A 20,587-nucleotide genomic window follows, 5' to 3' on the forward strand; every position below is an offset into this window, starting at 1 on the left:
TGGGGGCAGTTCAGAGTCCTCCCTCCAACCCTTTTAAAGGTAAAGTAAGCAAGTACTTGCTGGGATGTGCAACATAAGAGAAAAACAGGAAAAGCACAAATTCCTGCATGGCGTCAAAGTGATTCTTGAAGGAGGAAAACATTCCTTAGGGTTATAATTGGCCAAAGGGGTCACAGCTCAGGCTCCCAAAGTTTTAAGTCTTTTATATTCAATGGTTAGTTGTTCCCAAGAAGCCCAACATCACTGGGGATGTGGAGGGGATGGTTTCTGTTCAGACCTTCAGATCTAGTGTTCACGCTCTATACCTACCACTCCCCTTTGACACCTCAGGATCTGGTATGGATTCCAGGGTTCCACTTGACTCCCCTTCTCCGGCCTGTGGGTTCACACATGGAGCCCCCTGGTGTCCTTTCCCAAAAGCAGAATTTTGGTTTGGGGCCTCTAACCTGGGAGACGCTCTAATAACAGGAGCCTCTGCATAACGCCTGTATGGATGGGCAGCCTTAGTCAAGCCTCAGAAAATGTTTCTGTTACCATCCTCAGCTGGGGAAGTGAGGGCCTATGGGCTTTAAGACATTTAAGTAAGAGGAATCAAAAGAGGACCATTCACGCAATTTAAAAATAATAGTTATGATCACTTTTCATCAGCATGATTGTTTTGCTTGGGGGCAAATTAATGCTCAGGGACTGAAATTCTCTTTGCCAATAGTTTATTTAACACAGTTTCAGTTACGAATTTCACAAGCCAGTAGTATACAGAATAATGTCTCTTATTAAGCCAATGAAAAACTAACATACTCCAAATCAATGATAAATTAATCATTGTTCCGAGAAAGGAGAGATGTAAGGAATAAAGTCCAAATTTAGTTGAGGTGTACCGTTATAGCAGCTGGTACTTGTGAGAGTGGCTTAGGCAACTAAGAGCTGTTGTCCACCTGCCAGCACAAAACTAAAAGTCCTATGTTGCTGGAACATATTGTCAGGAAACTAACTCACCCCTGTCTCCATTGCCTTCAGTTTGTGATTTAGTCAGCTCCTTCTTCCACACTTTTTTTTTTTAAGTTTATTTTTTAAATTTATTTTGACAGAGAAAGAGCAGGGAAGGGCAGAGAGAGAATCCTAAGCAGGTCCTGACATGGGGGCTTGAACTCACTCACAAACCGTGAGATCATGACCTGAGCTGAAAATCAAGAGTCTGATGCTCAACCGACTGAGCCACCCAGGCGCACCCATCCTTCTTCCATATTTGTAATGAGTCACATGAACACAAAGTCACAGCTTTGAAAAGCCAACTAACCACAGGGAATTTAATTCCTACTTAAAATTTCAGAACACCTTCTTTCCCTTCCCTGTCTGTATCTGGCCACAGCTGCACAACCCAAAGTTACTTCAAACTGGTCTTTCTTTTTTAGGGAATTATCTTCATACTGAGCACACACTGAGATCGGAAATTAAATTCTCTGGTTAGAATTACACCTCTCGGTAATCCAGGAAATTAAATACAGCCTTAATCCATCACCCACCACCTAAACTATGTCTCATTATCATATCAAATGATGGGGTTCGGGATCCCAGTGAGAGATCTACTTTTTCTATAGTGTTTTTGTTGGTAGCAATTAGTTAGCCAAGAGCTGTCTAATGGAAAGGCATGGCATGTGAATTGATCAATGTTGTTGTTTTTAAAGTTTAAATCATTAATCGGTAGCTTCTCACCTGACAGAATAACACCCAGGAGGCATTCTTTATTACTCATGCAGTGAAATTAAATGATCAGTCACTCTATAACGCTAGTACATTCTGGTAAATTTTGAATCAAATAGATTACAGATTTTATGTTTAATTTAGTTTCAATATGAGTTTATAGTTCTCTAACAGCTGAGCAGGGAGCAGACTGTGTTTTTTGTTTATTTGTTTGTTTGTTTAGTCTATAAGAAAAGGAAAGTAAGGAAGGAGGGACTAGGGACCAAAGCTGACTTTCAAGCCAGCTGTGTTTCTTCTTCAAGAGGGACCACTGAAGAGGTGACGGTTTGTTTAATCTGAGAAATGTAAACAGAAGGAAGCCTGTCACAATTAAGTTAGAATTTAAGCACTAATTAAGTCTGATGCAGGATAATGGAGATTTAGATTTAGTAAATATTGGTCCCAAATGGCTCTACTTTCTTTATACGTCTCAAATTAATCTTAATGTAAACCAAAGTGCATGTGTTCTTTTCAAAGTAGAGTTTACTCACATCTGTATTCTACAAGAAATGAGATTGGAAACCACAAGGATTACATTTCCCAGGAACGTATATGAAAGACCACAGCCTTGCGGCCGTGCTATCTGTATTTCTGCACTGTGCTTGAGGCCCGTCCGTTCACACAGACCAGCCACACATCACAAAGGAATCCTGGGCCAGATTAAACACACACACACACACACACACACACACACACACTCTTATATAAACTGACCTTACGTGTTATAGACTCTGAGATTTTAAGATCTACTTTTTAAGATTGGTTGCATAACTGGAAGAGTGTGTTAAAAATATTTGAAAAAGAAAATTCTAATTAATCTACCAGCAACTACAGCTCCCATTTCAGTGATGGCTAACTGAAAATCCAGATTGCCTTTGAGGGCATGGAGAAATAAACAGTTCCTGATACTTCACAGAAGAGGAATTTATTTAATGCTGTGAAGGGAATTTGTGATTGCCCAGTTTATTTTAAGACCATCTTTGTCACTAAAAAATACATTCTTGTTGAATAAGTTAACCTTTAACTTTGGTTTTTATGTAAAGATGATATACCTATATTATATTCTTAAAGTTGTATTGTTTTTTTAAACAGCTGGCATCAGGAAGGAAAAAAAAACCCAATCCTCACTTAAAAAAGGTGAATGATTTTCCCAAGAGAAGAATTTTGTCATATGAATTGGTGGGCAGACCAGGAAATATTTTGGTAATGGAATGTATGGCATCTTAACTTTTAGATCAGAATCACAGACCTGGAAAGGACAATCCCCCTCTTCTGAGTAGGGCTTTCCCTGAAAAACATTAGCATTTTTCTTAACAGTTTGATAACCAAAATAGACATTAAGAAAGTAAATCAGCTGGGCTACCCATTTTACAGGTGAGAGGACTGAGGCCTTCTCAGTGAACCCACAAAACAGATGACAGCTTTGATGAGATCCAGGAGAGATGTTGGAGGAGGAACCAGCAAGAATCAGGCAATGGGTAAGATGTGGAGGGAGGAGAAAAGAGCAATCAAGGATGACTTCTAAGTTTTTGATCCGAGCAGTTGGGCAGGAGGTGAAGTCATGTCCTGAGATGGTGAGGACTGGAGGCAGAGCAGGTTGGGAAGGTGGTGAAACACAGGGTTCTGCTGTGGATGACCGCTCAGGTGCCTGTTAACCATCTGAGTGGAGATATTAAAGAAACAGTTGAATATGTGAATCTGGAAGCTCAAGGGGGATCAGGGCTGGAAATAAAAAGTGGAGAGGATTAGGATGGAGAGGAGAAGCAAACTCAGGACTGATTTCTGGGCAGGGAGTACTTCTAGAAGGAAATTCGGAGTTGGAAAACTCATAATGTTGAGCTCCTCTACTGAGTATCTTTATAATTTTGTTTAGAGTCATAAATTCCTGGACTAGCAAATATACTCATGTTCAAACATATGATTCAATTACATGAATGAGAGTATATTCTGGGTCCAAATGTTGACAGGTTTTGGATTAATTGCTTTAGGATTATTTTTAATCATTGCAAATTGTAAGTTGACTATATTCGTACCTTCATATCCAGTAGGAACTAGTTCAATGAACGTGACAAATATTTAGTAAATGCCTTTAGAATCAGACATCCTGGACTTGAGTGCTAGTTATATCACTTAATTAGCTGTGCTTTCATAGGCAAATAAATCAGGGTCTGAGCCTTGGTTTCCTGAGGTATAAAATGGCATTGGGAGGGTTAAGTGAGACAATTTACCTTAAATTTTACCTTAAAATACCTGGAACAATTCCAAGCACAGAGTAAGAGCTCACTAAGAGGAAACTATTATTATTTAGATAAGGCATGTTCTCCCAGGACCTTCCAATCTGGTGAGAGGATACAGACACTACCAGGAAATGCCAGAAAGAAGTTTCCAAAGTGAGCAGATTTGATATGAACAGGGATCTCCTTAGAATACTTTCATTCCCTTCCTGTCAACAGGAGTCAGGAGGATGGTTCTAGCCTCCCCTGCTCTGTTTCATGGCTCAAAGCCAGATGGCAGCCCGGCTCTAGTCCTTGGAGAACTCTTTCTGGCCACTAAAGAGACACCAACTCCTCAGAACCTGGGGCCAAGTGCAGCTGGCAGGCCCTTTCTCAGTCCCTTCCTTCCCTTGGGTGCCTCTGCCCTCCCCTTACCGGCCTGAATGTCTTCCCCACCAGAACCTTACTGTACCCCTCCCAGAGTCACACTTGGTTCCCTGACGTGCTGCTGTGTCCCCGGTTAGCTGTTTCAGTTCCCCCTCTGGTCTGGGGTTTCCAGTAACAAAGGTTGTAGCATCCAGAGGACATGTTCTTACTGCTGTGTTGGGGTCCTTCCAGCTGAGCCTAACGTGCAGCCACCTGGCCTAGAGATGCTGAGCTCAAACGAGGGTTGTTTGGGGACCTGGGCTGAAACCCCTGTTGAATGGTTTACCCTGGTCTAAGGTGCCACTGTACTTTTGCAGGCATAAATTTCATCCCTTATAATGGCAGCGGCTATTTGTCGCTGCTGGGTATGACTACCTGGCTCATTCACTGGTCTAATTCACTATGGATCTTGAAATGTTCCTTCTTCTGTTTATCATATCACAGTAGCTTCAGTAGCCAAAGGATGAAATCTAATCAGATGAGATGTGCTTCCTGCCTTAGACTTGCCCTATTGGCAGCCAGGCCAGTTATAAAGGCAAAAAGCAGAATTTAGTCTGTTGCTTGGTATGGAGCTCAGTAACATTTCAATACCTGGGTGTTGGGGCCCAAAGCAATGGGTGCTCAGATTCTCCAGAGATTTATGGAATTGAAGAATAACAGCCATAACAACAAAAATTTATAAAATGTAAAGTGTATGCTGGTAAATAAACGTGTATGTTTATTTAAAACAGTATATTTTAAAATGATTACTTTTTAATTGATTAACCCAGTGCTTCAATCTATTGATAGTCCTCAGCCTTGCCAGGTTACTTTGTACTCTGATCTTCCTAATTTCTACTGTATGCTTGAAAATCAACAATTAGGCATCTCTGTGGGCCAAGGAAATGAGGTCAAGCCTTGCTTCCTACTACCAGACAGGAGCCATCAAAGATCTCAGGTGGTCAGAGCTTGAGGAGGGGCAGAAGTGGGTTTACTAAAAAGGTAGGTTTAAGCACGAGGACTTGGGATTTTTTCAAGGTCCTGTACTTGATTTTGTATTTGTCATTTTACATTGTTTTTATTTTAAAGGCACAGAAACTATATGAGCTTGAGGTCTCACCAAACCTCAGTCTACCTTTGGGAAGAATGAATTCACTCCAGGGCCAGGCAAGGGACACCTCTGGCTCCCTCTGGGGCACCCTGCCTTGAGGGGTCAGGGGGCTGAGCTGTGAAACCATGATGGGTACAGTCTCCATGTCAACAGGACCCAGGGCACTGAGCAAGGGCAGTGTCGGGAGAAAGGTCCCAGGGTGCAGGATACTGCTGGAGAAATTTGCAGGATATGAGGCAATGGACATTCACATCCATCTGAGTACCAAAAGGGGGTGTTTTTGATGGAGTGGTGAAAATATAAATTCACATGAAATGTAGGTTGTGAAGTAGGGCACTGCATATCCATCTAGTCGCCTAAAGGAGCCTCCCAAGGCCTTCTGTCTCCCTGAGCTTGCCCACATGTGACCCGAACCCTCTTCATTTGGGAGACTTACGTCTGGGATTCCCTGTTCTTTGCATGTCCCATTTGGGCTCCTTGTTATTGCTGTACATTTTGTGGTTTCTATTTAATCCTAGCTGTTTCCCCGGGACTCTGGCCAAGTTCCTAGATCCATCCTACCTGCACGGAGGGAAGGGAATGTAAATAGTAATAGATTTTGAACAACATTGTAAATGCTTTATGGACTGTGTGTTACAGGGAGTAACTGAGCTGTAAAATTGGAATTAAACCTATGTGTTTACAGAAATGTGCCAATTGTAAAACTTTTCTACTTTCTAAATAGAGGCCTTTGTGAATGCAGAGCTTTGGGTACACAGAGGGTGGTTCAGAACCAAGGACTTCAGGACCTCTCCTGTGAACATCTGAGATGACATCTTGGTCCCATTTTCCCCACAGCCCTTTGGAATAACTCTTCTTGGGGGGCATGCAACTTCTTCATTGAGTCTGTAATGCATTCTTCGTTAAATACCCCTCATATGTGCCCTTCCATGTGAGCAGGAAATGCCCCTCCCTCTGAGGTGAAAATGGTGCTGTCAACACCCCTCTTCAGAGGACATATGCTTTCTGAGTGATAGTGATGAGCTCCACCAGCTGTCATTGTCTCCACCCCCTTCACTGACGAGCCAGCTGGAAATATCCCTCTGAGTCACTGTGAACAAGACAGCTTCCTGCCTTCCTTTCCTTCCTTCCTCCATCCTTCTTTTCTTGTTCCCTCTTTTCCTTCCTCTCTCCCTCCTTCCTTTCTTCCTACGGCTTTCCTTTTCTGAATGCTCCAAGACTCTTGGCTTTGCTCATTTAATCACTAATTGACTCCACAAGCAGTATGTAAAGTAAAAGAGGATTCTGCTAGCTGTTCTGGGCCCGGAGGACACCCCCACACACGCATACACACACACATCCAAGGAGTAATAGGAGACGGAAGTAGCTTAGAATCACAGAAAATAAGTCAGCCAGTCCTAGCTTCGAATCCTGGCCCAGACACTTACTAGGTGAGAGACCTTGGGCAACTCAACTTCTCTGAGCTTCTGTTCCTTCCTCAGGTGCATAATGGGGAGAACTTGGCAAGGGCAATATAAGAATTAAAATCCATATAATAGGTGTCCACTAAGTGGTACACATTGCTATCTGTATGACCTGGACAACCGTTCACAATTTTTCCTGTAGTCTTAAAGAAGGAAATACCCAGAAATCAGTTATCGTTTGGGTTTCTGACAGATACAGATTGGTAGGAAATAAGTGAGTCAGTATTTCAGAAATGGGCATAAAGCCGTGGGAGGCTCAATTCAGAGATCATTTTAGACTGTGCTTGGCTCACTGGAGACCAGCCCACCAAAGTTCATTCACTGGGAGCCAGATTAACGAACTAGAATTGAAATGGGAAATATTTGGGCATGTCAGATAACTAAGTGTCATTCTACTGTGGACTTGTGAGAGCTAAGCATTCTGGAGCAGGTTCCAGGATATTCTGTCAGTGGAGTATGCACAATATGACCTGGGGGGACACTAAAAATCCTACCCTGCCCAAGAGTGTTTCTCCAGCAGTTGGTACCCACGTTGGCACCCTGTGTTCAGATGCTAGTTTTGATACTTTCCACCCTTGAGTCTAGGCTGCCCCAGGCACTTGTGTTCCACATCTTTCCCCAGCCTCATGTACCATCAGATGTTCATCTCTGCATTCCATCTGCTCTCAGCTGACCGTAAATAACACTAAGAAGCCACCCAGCAAACCAACCCTGATAAAGGGATTAATGGCTGGCCACAAGAATAATAGCACTAAAAAGCATTTATTTTGTACCAGGAACTTTACAGAATGTATCATTTCTAATCTGTATGAGAATTCCACGTGGTAGTTTTTCCCTGCATACTGTTATATAGATGAGGAAACTGAAGCTCAAACAGGTTATTAATTTGGGCAAGATTGCAGTCTAGTACCTGGTGGAACTAGGATCTGAACTCAGATTTGTCAGTGACTGTTGAAATATTCACCCACATATTGCCTAAAGTCAAGGCTGCACGAGGGGTGGTGTGGATACCTGAATAACAGTGTAGGTATTAAGGGAGGAGGGACTGATGTTGGGGAGGCAGGCATAATGGCCATTGCAACTCTGTACCCAACCTTCATGCCCTGTGCTTTAAAGGAAAATTCTTATTCCTTCTGGGTAAATTTTCCCCTCCTCCATGCTGAAGCCAAAAGGTGACTAGTACTCCACTAAGAAGAGGTCAACATTGGGGCGCTTGGGTGGCTCAGTTGGCTAAGCATCCAACTCTTGGTTTCAGCTCAAATCATGATCTCATAGTTTGTGGGTTCGAGCCCCACATCGGGCTTTGCACTGACAGTGCAGAGCCTGCTTAGGATTCTCTCTCTCCTTCTCTCTCTGCCCCTGCCCCCACTCCCATGTGCACTCTCTCTCTCTCAAATAAATAAACGTAAAACATTTTTTAAAAAGAGGTCAACATGATGAGTAAAGGGGTATGATAAAGCAAAGGGGCATTAACAGGGGCAGGAGCTGTTTCAGAAAGGGCATTGTCAATGTGGGATACAGGCAAGCCACTTGGTCCTCGGGGAGTGGCAAGGAAGAGAGGAAAGACATATGGCAGTGGGGAGGGCTCTCAGAGCTATCTTGGGCAATGTGTGTGCCATCCTGGGGGGACTACGGAGTCTGAGTGCCACCAATTAAGTTGGGACTCCTGGTAGGGGCTTCTGTATTGGTGGTGCCAACAGATTATTTGGTTTACCCAACCAGACGAGAGAGTCCTGGGGATTGGATAATATACCTTGGTGATAAGCGGGGCAGGGGGCGGGTGTCCCTGTTGGAGTGCTTGGGTCAGATCCCAAACTGGCTGTTCATGCAGAGTGTGAGTTTCGGTAAGTTGATAAACCCTTCTCACCCCTAGTTTCTTCATCTGTCAAATGCAAATAATCACTATACCAATACTTCACGAGGGTACCGTGAGGATTAAATGGGTTCATGTATGAAGATACTTAAGACTTAATAGCCTTGCACATAATAAATACCCAATAAATGTAAGCTTTTAGTGTGATTTTGGTTTCTTCATGTAGTATGGTTGTTCTCAGTTGGGGACAACTCTCCCCCACCTCTATAGGACACTTGGAAGTATCTGGAGACAATTTTGGTTGTTACAACTAGGGGAGTGAATGCTACTGGCGTCTAGTGGGCAGAGGCCTGGGATGGTGCTAACATCCTGCAATGCATAGGACAGGACCCTATAAAAAAAAAGGATTATCGAGCTCGAAATGTTAATAGTGCTGAGGTTCATAAAAACCAAACCATGTGGATCTCCCATTGTTTACCAAGGATTTGATGAGATATTTGATCCAACATGAGACTGGCAAGAGCTGGATTCAGGAGGTTAGCAAACAGCCTCTTTGGTCTGGATAAGCGGAGCTAAGCTGCACATCATTTTGACCCAATTCTCAAATTCTCCTTTCAGGGTTGTTTCATCTGCTGCTTGTATTATCCAGCAATATTTGACTACTATGACCCCCGCACTTTTATCTTTTTTTTTTCCGCAGAGAAGATCACCAGCATTCTGAAAGGCCCGTGAATAGCACCCAGGAGCTAAAATAGGCCATGGCAGCTCCTGAGGGTGGGAGGTACCCTTTGCATTAATGGAGGCCCCCTCCCACCACTGGTTTCACTCATTATACTTGCAGGGGATTTAATAAAATCCTATTTGCATTTCTTTTTTCGAGACAATTCCTCTACCAGGAATCCGGCTCTGTTCATGTATCCCATCTCCCCAGTCATTTGCCTATTGAAATTGGAAACATCGTCCATCTGGTAGGGTCTGCTTCACACCTAACCTCCTGCAACATCACTGATGTAATTGGAAACTGTCTCTCCCTCCCCTGAATTCCTGTCATGATCTGATCACACCCTGACCTAAAGGAAGCTGCCTGATAGCTTTTCTGGGCAAAGACTGTATCCATACATCTCCCCTGGTTTCTAATGCTCAGGCTCAGTAGGTGCTTGAATGAAGAGATGGCCATACAGAGCCCCACAGGAATGCTCCACCACCGCAAGCCAAGTGCAAGTCCAGTACAAGCCTGTGGAGACCTGGGCCCAGGCCCATGCCTCTGCTGTGCGTTTCTGTGGTGCCGCATGTCTCTCTGGTGAGGCCATTTTCTCTTGGATTCCTTGGGAAAATGTCCCAGGCATGTACGATAAAGGTCATCACTCTGGGCACGGGACTGTCCAGCTGAATTTATGTTTCTACCCTTAAGGACCCTGGAGCTAAACTGCAAATAGGGTGGGACCCAGAAATAAGAGAAGATTGTGGTGTGAATGTCAGAGATTTAGAGCGCTGGGCCCTCTGCCCCTGATGCAGCCAAAGGCCACTGCCCACTCTCTAAAGGACTCTTGTTAACAGCCCAAGGGTGTCCTGCGAGTGTCAAAGGAAAGTTCACATTTCCATGCAAGGCCCAGAGGCCAAGGGAGAGGTCAGATGCGTCTGTGGGGTTTTTGTCTGGTTGTTCTTTGTTAAAACCCACATGTGGGCCTGTTTTGCTCTCGCGCATATCTGCATGTGTTTCTGGGTGGGTGAGAATGCTGTGCAGCTGGTCCCGTGAAGTGGTTCCGGCCGACAACGAGGTCGAGGAGGAGCCGTTTAGACAGGGTTGCATTCTGCTCTCGATTTCCAACTTGGCAAAGGAAACTGCATATTCATCTCATCAAGTAAGGGGAGAGTTAAGGGCGTTGCCACCAAATTCTTCTCCCTTCCCACATGTGCAAGTCAGGAAGGAAAAGTTCTGACTGTGTTTTTCTGTAATGCCAACTCATACCTTAGGTATGGCAATAACCGCCTAGTCCCTGGTACATAGTAGGTATCATTTCCTAACTTTTATTATGGAAAATTCAAGCATGTATAAAGATAGAATATACAAGAAGATTTCAGGCATAACAAAGGTACCTATCGCTCAGCCTCAACATATGTGAACTCATGACCAGTAGTGTTTTATACACACCCCCACACTCACTTCCTCTACCCTATCTACATTATTTTGTAGCAAATTCCAGACATCAGAGTTTCTTCTATAAACAGCTCTGCAGGAATCTCTGAAAGAGAAATTCTCTTTAGGGGAAGGAAAAACAAAAAAACAAAAAAACAACCAAGGGGCTCCTGGGTGGCTCAGCCAGTTAAGTGTCTGACTCTTGAATTCAGCTCAGGCCTTCATCTCAGCTCAGGTCTTAATCTCAGGGTCATGAGTTCAAGCCCTGCATTGGGCTCCATGCTGGGCCTGGAGCCTACTTAAAGCAAACAAACAACCTGCCCCCCAAAACCTCATAGCTACAATTCCATTATCACATCTACAAAATAGCAACAATCCTTGTTTCATCAAATATCTAGCCAGTGTTCAGATTTTAAGTTGTCTCATGACCATCATAATTTTTTTTAAGTTTCCTTAGTTGATTATGTTCCTTACTTTCTTATGTTCGCCTTCTGTTTTTCCAATAAATTGGTAGTTGGATCTTAGGCTTCATCAGCTTCAGCTCTGATTTTTATTTTTATTTTTTTTGGTAGGACTGCTTTATAGACGTGGTATTCTCCCATCAGGAAGTATATAGTATCTGGCTTCTCTCTTTTTGTGATACTAGCAGCTACTAATGATAAATTAATGATGCATTAATTCATTAGAAGTTGCAAAATGGTGATGATGATACTCTAATTCTACCATTACTTCCTCATTTATTAGCTGTAACACTTCTATCAAGAGAAGAGAAACTTCTTACCTACTGCTTGATTAGCCAGTACAATCATCAATGCAGGAAAGGCAAGATAAATGCTTGATTTTTTTTCTCCCGTATTTATCACTGATTAAAAAAGAAAAAAATTGATTCACCACCCTCCTTCAAGTGTGAACAATGATTATCTTTTAGAATCAACATGAATTCATGAATTTAAATGTATTTGATACATTTTAATCTATTGCAGGTACTATTGACTTTCAAACCATCCCATTTCTGGTCATTGGAGTCTCTTTAAGAGGCTTTTTTTTTCTTTCCTTTTTTCTTTTTTAGTTTAAGTATAGTTGACACACGACGTTGCATCAGTTTCAGGTGTATAACATAGTGATTCAGCTTCTCTCTGTGTTATGCTGTGTTCACCTCACGTGTAGCTACCATTTGTCACCATGCAACACTGTCACAATACCACTGACTCTATTCCCTATGCTGTGCCTTTCATCCCTGTGACTTACTCATTCCATAACTGGAAGCCTGTACTTTCCACTCCCCTTCACTCATTTTGTCCAACCCACACTCCCCTTCCTTCTGGCAACCATCAGTTTGTTTTCTGTATTTATGGGTCTGATTCTGCTTTTTGTTTGTTTATTCAATTGTTTTGTTTTTTATATTCCACATATGAGTGAAATCATATGGTATGTGTCTTTCTCTGTCTGACTTATTTCATTTAGCATGATATCCTCTAGGTCTATCCATAAAGTTGGCTTTTTAGTCCCTGGATGCAATCCTAGTAGTTTTCAATGACTTCCTATCTGGTATGACAAGATGTTCCAGGCATATCGTGTGCATCTCCTGCTCTAAATCTGGAGTCAACTGTTTCTTCAAAGAGCCATGTGCCTCTCAGTGGGAAATGGTGTTTCTGGAGCTCATTCTGGGCATCAGGGTGCTCTATGCTAACTGGCTGCTCATTTTTCTAGGCCTTTTTAGTAGACAGGACCAGGAAATAGTTCCTTTCTTAAGATAAATATATCATGAGTTCATACTGATACTTCCAATTTAGAATCAGGATCACGGGGATTCTGCTTAACATCTTCCATCCTATATCTCCTTTCTCCCAAAGTTGAGAATCCTGATTTTCAAAGACAATCCAGGTTTTCAAAAAATCACATAATTATGCACATGTTCCATACAACACACACACACACCTCAGAAAAATTGCCAACATTGCCACCGACAATATGATTCCTGAAAAGAGTTTAAGTGGGTTTTCTTCTTGCCCTTGTAGTTCTTATTACCCCTAGAGTATGTCCCCCTAAGGGACCAGTAGTCAAGCTGAAGTTTTCAAGTCCCATGGAATAGTTCCTCTGTGTGAGGTTATGCAAAGTACATTCACATTTAGAATCACTTGTTTCATTTTTCTTTTCCAGAATTATTTTTTAATTGAGTTAATAAAATATTTACATGGTTACAAAGTCAAATCTATAAAACAAAGTATATTTAAAGTAACCTAACTTCTATTTCATATCTCTTTTACCTATTTTCTCCTATATCTTAGAGGAAATCATTTATTTTAAAATTTTATGATTTGTTCTTCTATTTTTTTTAAAAGTTATGCATACACACAGATATACACTTCCTTTTCTCAGATGTATACAATACACAAATTTCACTACTCTGCTTTTTTTACTTACTGTAGCTTAAAGATCACTCCATAGTGGTACATAGAGATATTTCTTACTCTTTTCTTATTCCTTACTTTAATAATGAATATTTGAGTTGTTTCATCTTTTTTGGCAAAAATAACAATAGTCTTGTACTCTTTCTTCTTTCTTTCTGTATTTTCAACAGTATATCTTTGGAATAGATTCCTAAAAATAGGATTGCTAGTTACAGAGTAGTTTAAAAAGCTTTTTTAACAATCCCAAACTTAAAGAAAATTTGCAAATAGAATACAAAGAACATTTTTTTTTTCCGGCACCATTTGAGGGTAAGTTGCCAATATGATGCATTATCACCAGTGAATACTTTAGTATGTTTTCCCTATAAGCAAAGATATTTGTCCTCATAACAGAAACATAACTATCGAAATCAGGAAATTAACATTAGCCTAATGCTACCATCTAATCCTTGGACTCCATTCAGTCTTCGGCAATTGTATTTTTTTTTTTAAGCACAAGGATCCAGTGTAGAATCACACAGTGCACACTGGTGTCCCCCAACTCTTAGTGTCTTATTTTGCAACAGTTTTCTCTTTCCTTACTTTTCATGACCTCTATATGTTTGATGATGATGAAAAGTCAGTTACTTTGTTGTATGTGCCCCAATTTGGGTTCATAGAACTGCCAGGTTTTTTTTTGGTTGTTTTGTTTTGTTTTGTTTTTTAAGGTGTATTAAATTAATGTTGATCATGTTCTTCTTAGGTAGCGTCAGGATCTTGGGGGAGACGGTGGAGCAAGATGAAGGGAGGGAAGTATCTCTGGAAGAGAGGGGCTCATCTCCTTTGAAAATATGTTTATCTCATTGTACACAATGGATGAAGGCCTCTTTTAATGAAGGGTGCGGGTAGGGGAAAGGAAGCCGATTCCCCAGGAAGCTCTGCCAGATAAGAAATCTGTGACTCTGTAAACTCCTCTGCTTCTGTGTTTTTGTATTGTCCCTCCTTAGCTTCCTCTTTAGTTCCAATACAGTTATTTGCAGGGGGGAAAAATAATCCAGCTTTGTTTCAGTTGAACTAAAGGGGAAAAAGGATTGGTCAAAAGAGCTGGTCAAGAAGGAGGGCTGGTATGATGGGTCTGCCTTCTTTAGGAGTCAAACTCATCAACTGGCTCTTAAATACAAACGAAATGAAATCATGTATCAAAGATGCTTAAACATAGCAAGCACTGGATGGATAGCTGCTATGTAGACAGTTAGGAGCTCCTCCTTCCTCCTATCAGGGCTCTGCTCATAGCCCGCTATAGGCCCTACCCTATTGGACCTGACAGTGTCTCCTTCTTTGTGGGCCTGGGGGTGCCTCCTGGATGGGGACTGTGAAGTCTTATCAGAGCTGAGCAAGGGGAATGGCATGTGCTGAATAGCATCACATTAATATGACTCTCAGCTATGCAACCCATTAGTTGCCCTGCTTAGGGGGGCTTCCTTCAGACAGCAGGAATGTTTTCCAGAAAGAAGCTGGGTGAGGGCACAATTGATATGGGAGAAGAAAGGAGAAGGACCGGGTAACCATCTATTGATGATGCTTTCAGGTCCATCAGCCAGAGTAATTTCATTTAAACTGAACTTGAGGGGCGCTTGGGTGGCTCAGTCGCTTGAGTGTCCGACTTCGGCTCAGGTCATGATCTTGTGGTCTGTGAGTTCGAGCCCCACGTCGGGCTCTGTGCTGACAGCTCAGAACCTGGAGCCTGCTTGGGATTCTGTGTCTCCCTCTCTCTCTTCCCCTCCCCGGCTCATGCTCTGTCTCTCTCTCTCTCTCTCTCTGTCAAAAATAAATAAACATTAAAAAAAAAATTTAAACTGAACTTGAGGAGAGAAGGAAGAGGGGGGAAATTGGAAAGTTAAAGAATTTGTGATTGGTTTCCTTTCATGTCCAGAATGCAGGAGCTCAGGTTGGCTAATACTGTCAGGAGCCCCTGCAGCTGGAATGGAGCCAGGCCCAATCCTGACACTCTAGTTCTGAGTCTATCTGAGAGCTTGGTGAGGCAGGGGGCAATTTACCTTAACAGCATTTTAAAGCTGTGTTTTCTTTTCTGGCAACAAACAAAAACAGGTAAAACCTTAGTGCAATCCGAGTGTTTGCCCTGCTTGCCAAAGATAGAACAGACACAATTTCCCCTTAGGAGGGATGGTGGAATTTTGGGGGATGGTGTCTGCGTGTGCATTTACTTCTTTATTTTTAAATGTTTATTTATTTTGAGAGAGAGACAGAGACCCTGCGTGGGGGAGGGGCAGAGAGAGAGGGAGAGAGACTGCCGAGCAGGCTCCACACAGTCAGCACAGAGCCCAATGTGGGGTTTGATCCTATAAACCGTGAGCCAAAATCAAGAGTCGAACACTCAACTGACTGAGCCACCCATGCGCCCCTGTGCGTACATTTAATTGGGTAGATTCCCCCAACTTGAATAGAGCACGCAAAGACTGTGTCCTTTTGCTACTCAGTAGAAATTCCAACCCACTCATCAAGGGATAATCAAGGTCTACCTTCAAACAACACCTTTGAGATAACCTCAAAGACTTAAAAGCCAATATTGGCTTATAGAAACTCTATGCATATTCCACATATTTCATACATTGGTATTTAAAAATTCCTTGTTTCCAACATAAAAAAAGTTAAGAAAAGAAAAGATGAGGGGTGCCTGGGTGGCCCATTCAGATGAGCGTCCGATTTCGGCTCAGGTCATCATCTCATGTTTCGTAGGTTCGAGCCCCTTGTTGGTCTCTGTGCTGCCAGCTCAGAGCCTGGAGCCTGCTTTGGATTCTGGGTCTCCCTCTCTCTCTGCCCCTCCCCCACTCATTATTCTTGCTCTCAAAAATAAATAAACATTTAAAAATTAAAATTCCCTGTTTCTGATGAAGTACAGTTTGCAGATCACCACTCATCAGAAGGTCCCTATTTCCCTCCCTTCCCCCTCTTTTTCTGGACAAGGCATGAATTTTAAACTCTCTAATGATTGGTATTTGGCAGTAGTAGGAGCTCTCAATAAGAGGGGTTTTGGCATGGTTTGGCCTATTTGTGTATCATTTTATGAATTGGGGAATGATGGCACAATTTGACAGTAGAGCTTGTAGATATAAAAGATTTTGTTAAAACACTTGGAATTTAAAAGCTCTTTCTGCCTTGTAATGAGTCCTTTGAAAGATAATCTGTTTGAGGCCTTATGGGGTTTCTGAGGAAACATGCAGCTTTGAGGGGAAACGCGCTCTCTCTCCCCTGGTCCCACAAGTGCACATTTCTCAACCCAGTGCTCTCACTGGATCTCTCTGCTTCCTGATGCAGTAATCAGATATTTTGGTGAAGGAAATTTTAAAGCCTAATCGTGCTGTAGTGAGGAAGGTGAGATTTCTTTCCTTGCATGTAACTCAAGGGCACATTTTTCTCAAAAACCAGGTATTGCCTTTTGGCTTCCCATAAGATGTCCAGCCCATTACTGTGAAAGAGCCCATAGTCTCTGCCCTTGGAGAGATTACCATCCAGAGTGGAGGAGAGGCAGCCAGCCAAATAATTTACACGTGTGGTAATTGCAGCAAACTTTTATTACTGTTGTCAGTACATTCAACACATTTATTGCATTTACTGAGCCCAGTGCCTGGGGACACAAAGGTAAATACTAAAATTTATCAAATCTATATCGTGTATTACTGTCACACCACTACTCCTTTTTTGGGAGTAGTGTCACCAAAAAAGAACAAAACACTGCCAATTGTAATATAAATGCATCTGGATTCCAGAGATGCTAAAAAATGGAAAATCTGCATCTTAGAATGAATGAGATGCAGTAATCCCTTCCAGAATTACCCAGTAGGCAGGTTGAAATCAACACAAAGCAAGGGAAGAAGCATCATCACATTTGAACAGTGTGCTAGGTTGGTCCACAGCCAGGAACAACTGATGCAAGAGGCAAGGAAGGTAGGCTTCACAGAGGAGGTGACATTGAACAAGGTCCTAATGAGTGAATAAGGATTTGCAGATGGAGAAAGTCATTCCAAGCTGAGGAATCTGGGTGCGAGCTTCAGATATATGTCTCAATTTAAGGCTCACATGAATATGTTAGGTTTTATTATTTCTTCTCTTTTACAAAGGAGGAAACAGGCACAGGGTTAGTAATTTGCCTGTTTCTCAGCTGGTGATCAAGAAATATTAGCTATTGGGGCACCTGGGTGGGTCAGTTGGTTAAACATCAGACTTCTGATTTCAGCTCAGGTCATGAATTCAAGCCCCACATTGGGCTCTATGCTAGACATGGAGGGAGGGAGGGAAGGAAGGAAGGAAGGAAGGAAAGAAGGAAAGAAGGAAAGAAGGAAGGAAGAGGGAGAGGAAGGAAAGGAAGGAAAGGGAGAAAAAAGAAATAGTAGCTATTGTTCTTATTTTGGTCCAATTGTGGGGACAGCTGGGCTCTCCAATATGGTAGCAACTAGCCACATGGACTATTGAGCCACATGTGGTCACTTGAATTGTGGCTAGTCCACATTGAGATGTACCGTAAACATAAAATATACACCAGATTTTAAAGACTTAGATGCCAAAAAAGATGTAAACTATCTAATAATTTTTATATTAACTACACGTTAAAAATGACAATATTTTGGATATATTTGGTTAATAAATGTTATTAATGTCAACTCTTCCCACTTTTTTGAAATCAGCTTTTTAAAATCATATATGTGGCTCACATTGTATTTCTGTTGGTCAACACTATTCTAGAGCAGTCTGCCTGAAGCGGTGTGGTGAGCAAAGAAAAGCAGCTGTGCCCATGTTCGCTACATGCGGCCGCTGGAGTCTGTGCCTCACATACTGGTGCCTCACTGGTTAGGTAGCTTGCCCCAGGCTCCACAACTGCAAGAGGCAGAGCTGGGCTTTGAACCCACGCACCCTAGCTCTAGAGCCTGCCTTTGAGCTCCAGAATTGTCAGCTGTTGGTGACTTTGAGTGCAAGGGGGCAGGGTCAAATCATTAATGTGTTACTCCCTTCAGGGAGCAGGTATATGCATGTTTCCAGAAGGCCTCTGAGGAGTTGGCGGAATGCTGGGAATTTCTGGCACCAGCCTCCAGGTCTCCAGGAAACAGCTTCAGTCCTGAGCCAGGCTCCTGTGAGAGCTGGGCACCTAGGGCATTCCCTGGAGGGCAACCAGGTTTTGGCCTAGACAAGTGAGCTTCTGCCTGAAGCCTAAGTCCTAAGCAAAGATCAAGCTCCTTCACATCCAGGAACCCCACTCTTGAATATCACTGTTCTACCACCCACCCCACCCCCTACCTGCTGCACATACCCCACATACTTTGAGGTGACTATACCTCCATTAATGCTTTCCCTCAGCTTACTGGCCCTTTTTTCTGTTGCCTACAAGGCCAGTTCATCCTTCAAGACCCAGCACAAACATCACCTTCTCACCAGCCTTCCCTGACTCACCCTGGGGCAAAAGGTATCATCGCTCCCTCCTCTGCTCCATGTCGTAGTTACTAGTCTCCATAGCAGTGGCCCTGCTCGATGACACATCCCACCTGCACACATGCTCACTGCCTGCTTGGAATGGAATGGAATCAAATCACATTCAGTCAACTCAAGGAGACCAGCGACAACCCCCTCACAGTCAAACTCCCCTCTGCGAATCCTCAGGGAGGCCAGCAGCTCCTGCTTTTTGCCTGTTAAAAGGCAGGACTAAAAGAGGAAACGTGTAGTAGTTACTGTTTAACCTCTGAAGTGATTGTTAGAGAAGCAAATCATACAAGAAAAAAAAAAACCTACCATCACAATTTAGTGACGGGGCACATTCCAGGAGACGCGCAGGTTGGTTTAACTCACAGGCTCTTAATCCCTGAAACTCAATCCCTCTCACTCACAGGTGTCACATGCTCTGATGTCTTGGGGTTGGAGGCAGAAACAGGGGCCCGTTTCTGTGACACCTGGAGGCTTCTGTGCTTGATTTCTTGGTTCATTTGTTTCTCACAGCAGACTCACAGAGTGAGGTAAGTTTTGGGATATTTCCACTAGCCTTAAAGTTTTGTCTCAAGAATCAACCACTTGTGACAACTTCTCCCACGTCCCCCACGGTTTGATGACACCTGATGGTCAGTGCTTTGGATTACACCTCTGAGTCAGTTCTTGTTCCTCCCCTGCCACAGCCAGAAGCTGACAGCAGTGATTAGGTGCCAGGTAATATCTTTAAGATGGCGATAGGACCTGGAGGATGTGCCTGCCAGAGGCCCTAAAAGGAGCCCCGAGTCAGACCCAGGAACCCCGGGCACGCTGCAGTGTCTGTGGAACTGTCCCCCAACACTGTTTTCACAACAACAAAGTAAAACCGACTCTTATCCCAGAAAGGAAAAATTTGACCCCCAAGCCCCAAGCACACTGTTATTCCGCCCCAGGAGCCTATCTCCTCCATCACCTGAAATATTATTTTGCATTAAAATTTCAGTTATTCTACTATAACGTCTAGCCAGGGTTCAGCACCTTGAAGCCAGACAACTCAACAGGACGATCTCTCAGTTTTCTTTCTGATTGTGAAGATTCTGATTGTGAAGCACTGTATTTTGGGCTGTGTACAATTTAGAGAAGGAAGTCTGCCTTCTGCTCAGGGAAAGCAGGGAATTTGCCTTGCATTCAGTGTGTGAAGAGCTGTGTGGTGGCACGACATGAGGATATTTAGCTTCTGTTCTCACTCTTCTCTTTCCTCATCTCCTCTTCTTGCTTCTCTTCCTACCGAGAAAGGTACTATAAAGCCTGAGAGGGTGAAATGTCCTGAGGAACTGCATTAGCTCCCTCCTCCTGTGGGCAATAAGACCCCATAGAGACCATCAGGGTGACCAATCTTAAGAAGTGTTGGGTAGCCCTATCTGCTGGAAATGAGGAATGACGAGGACCTTTTGTGTTTCAAGGGTTGAAAAGGAAAAGTTGCTGGGCCTGCAGTAGTGTGATCCCTGGGGATGGAACATAGACAGAAGTTTAGGGTCTACAGGGCTGGACAGCCTGGTAGAATCTGATGCAGCCTATTTGGGTGACTGGATCTTTGAGGAAAGATCATATAAAGGACTGAAAGTTAGCAGGAAAAGCTGCAATTTGGGGAACGTGTGCTGAGCTGAACACAAGGTAGAGGATCATTTTCCCCATACTCTTTAGCAGTCTGTGCAGAGCCCTAGACCACCGTCATCTGAAGGCTCTATCGGGCACCATCCACAGCCACATGGCAGTCAGTGTTCAGCAACAAGTCTGCTACTGGGGTGTAGAAGTCAGGCTGATCTCTCTTTACGGATTATGTGAG

The sequence above is a fragment of the Panthera uncia genome, assembly GCF_023721935.1.
Source record: "Panthera uncia isolate 11264 chromosome C1 unlocalized genomic scaffold, Puncia_PCG_1.0 HiC_scaffold_4, whole genome shotgun sequence".
NCBI lineage: Eukaryota > Metazoa > Chordata > Mammalia > Carnivora > Felidae > Panthera > Panthera uncia.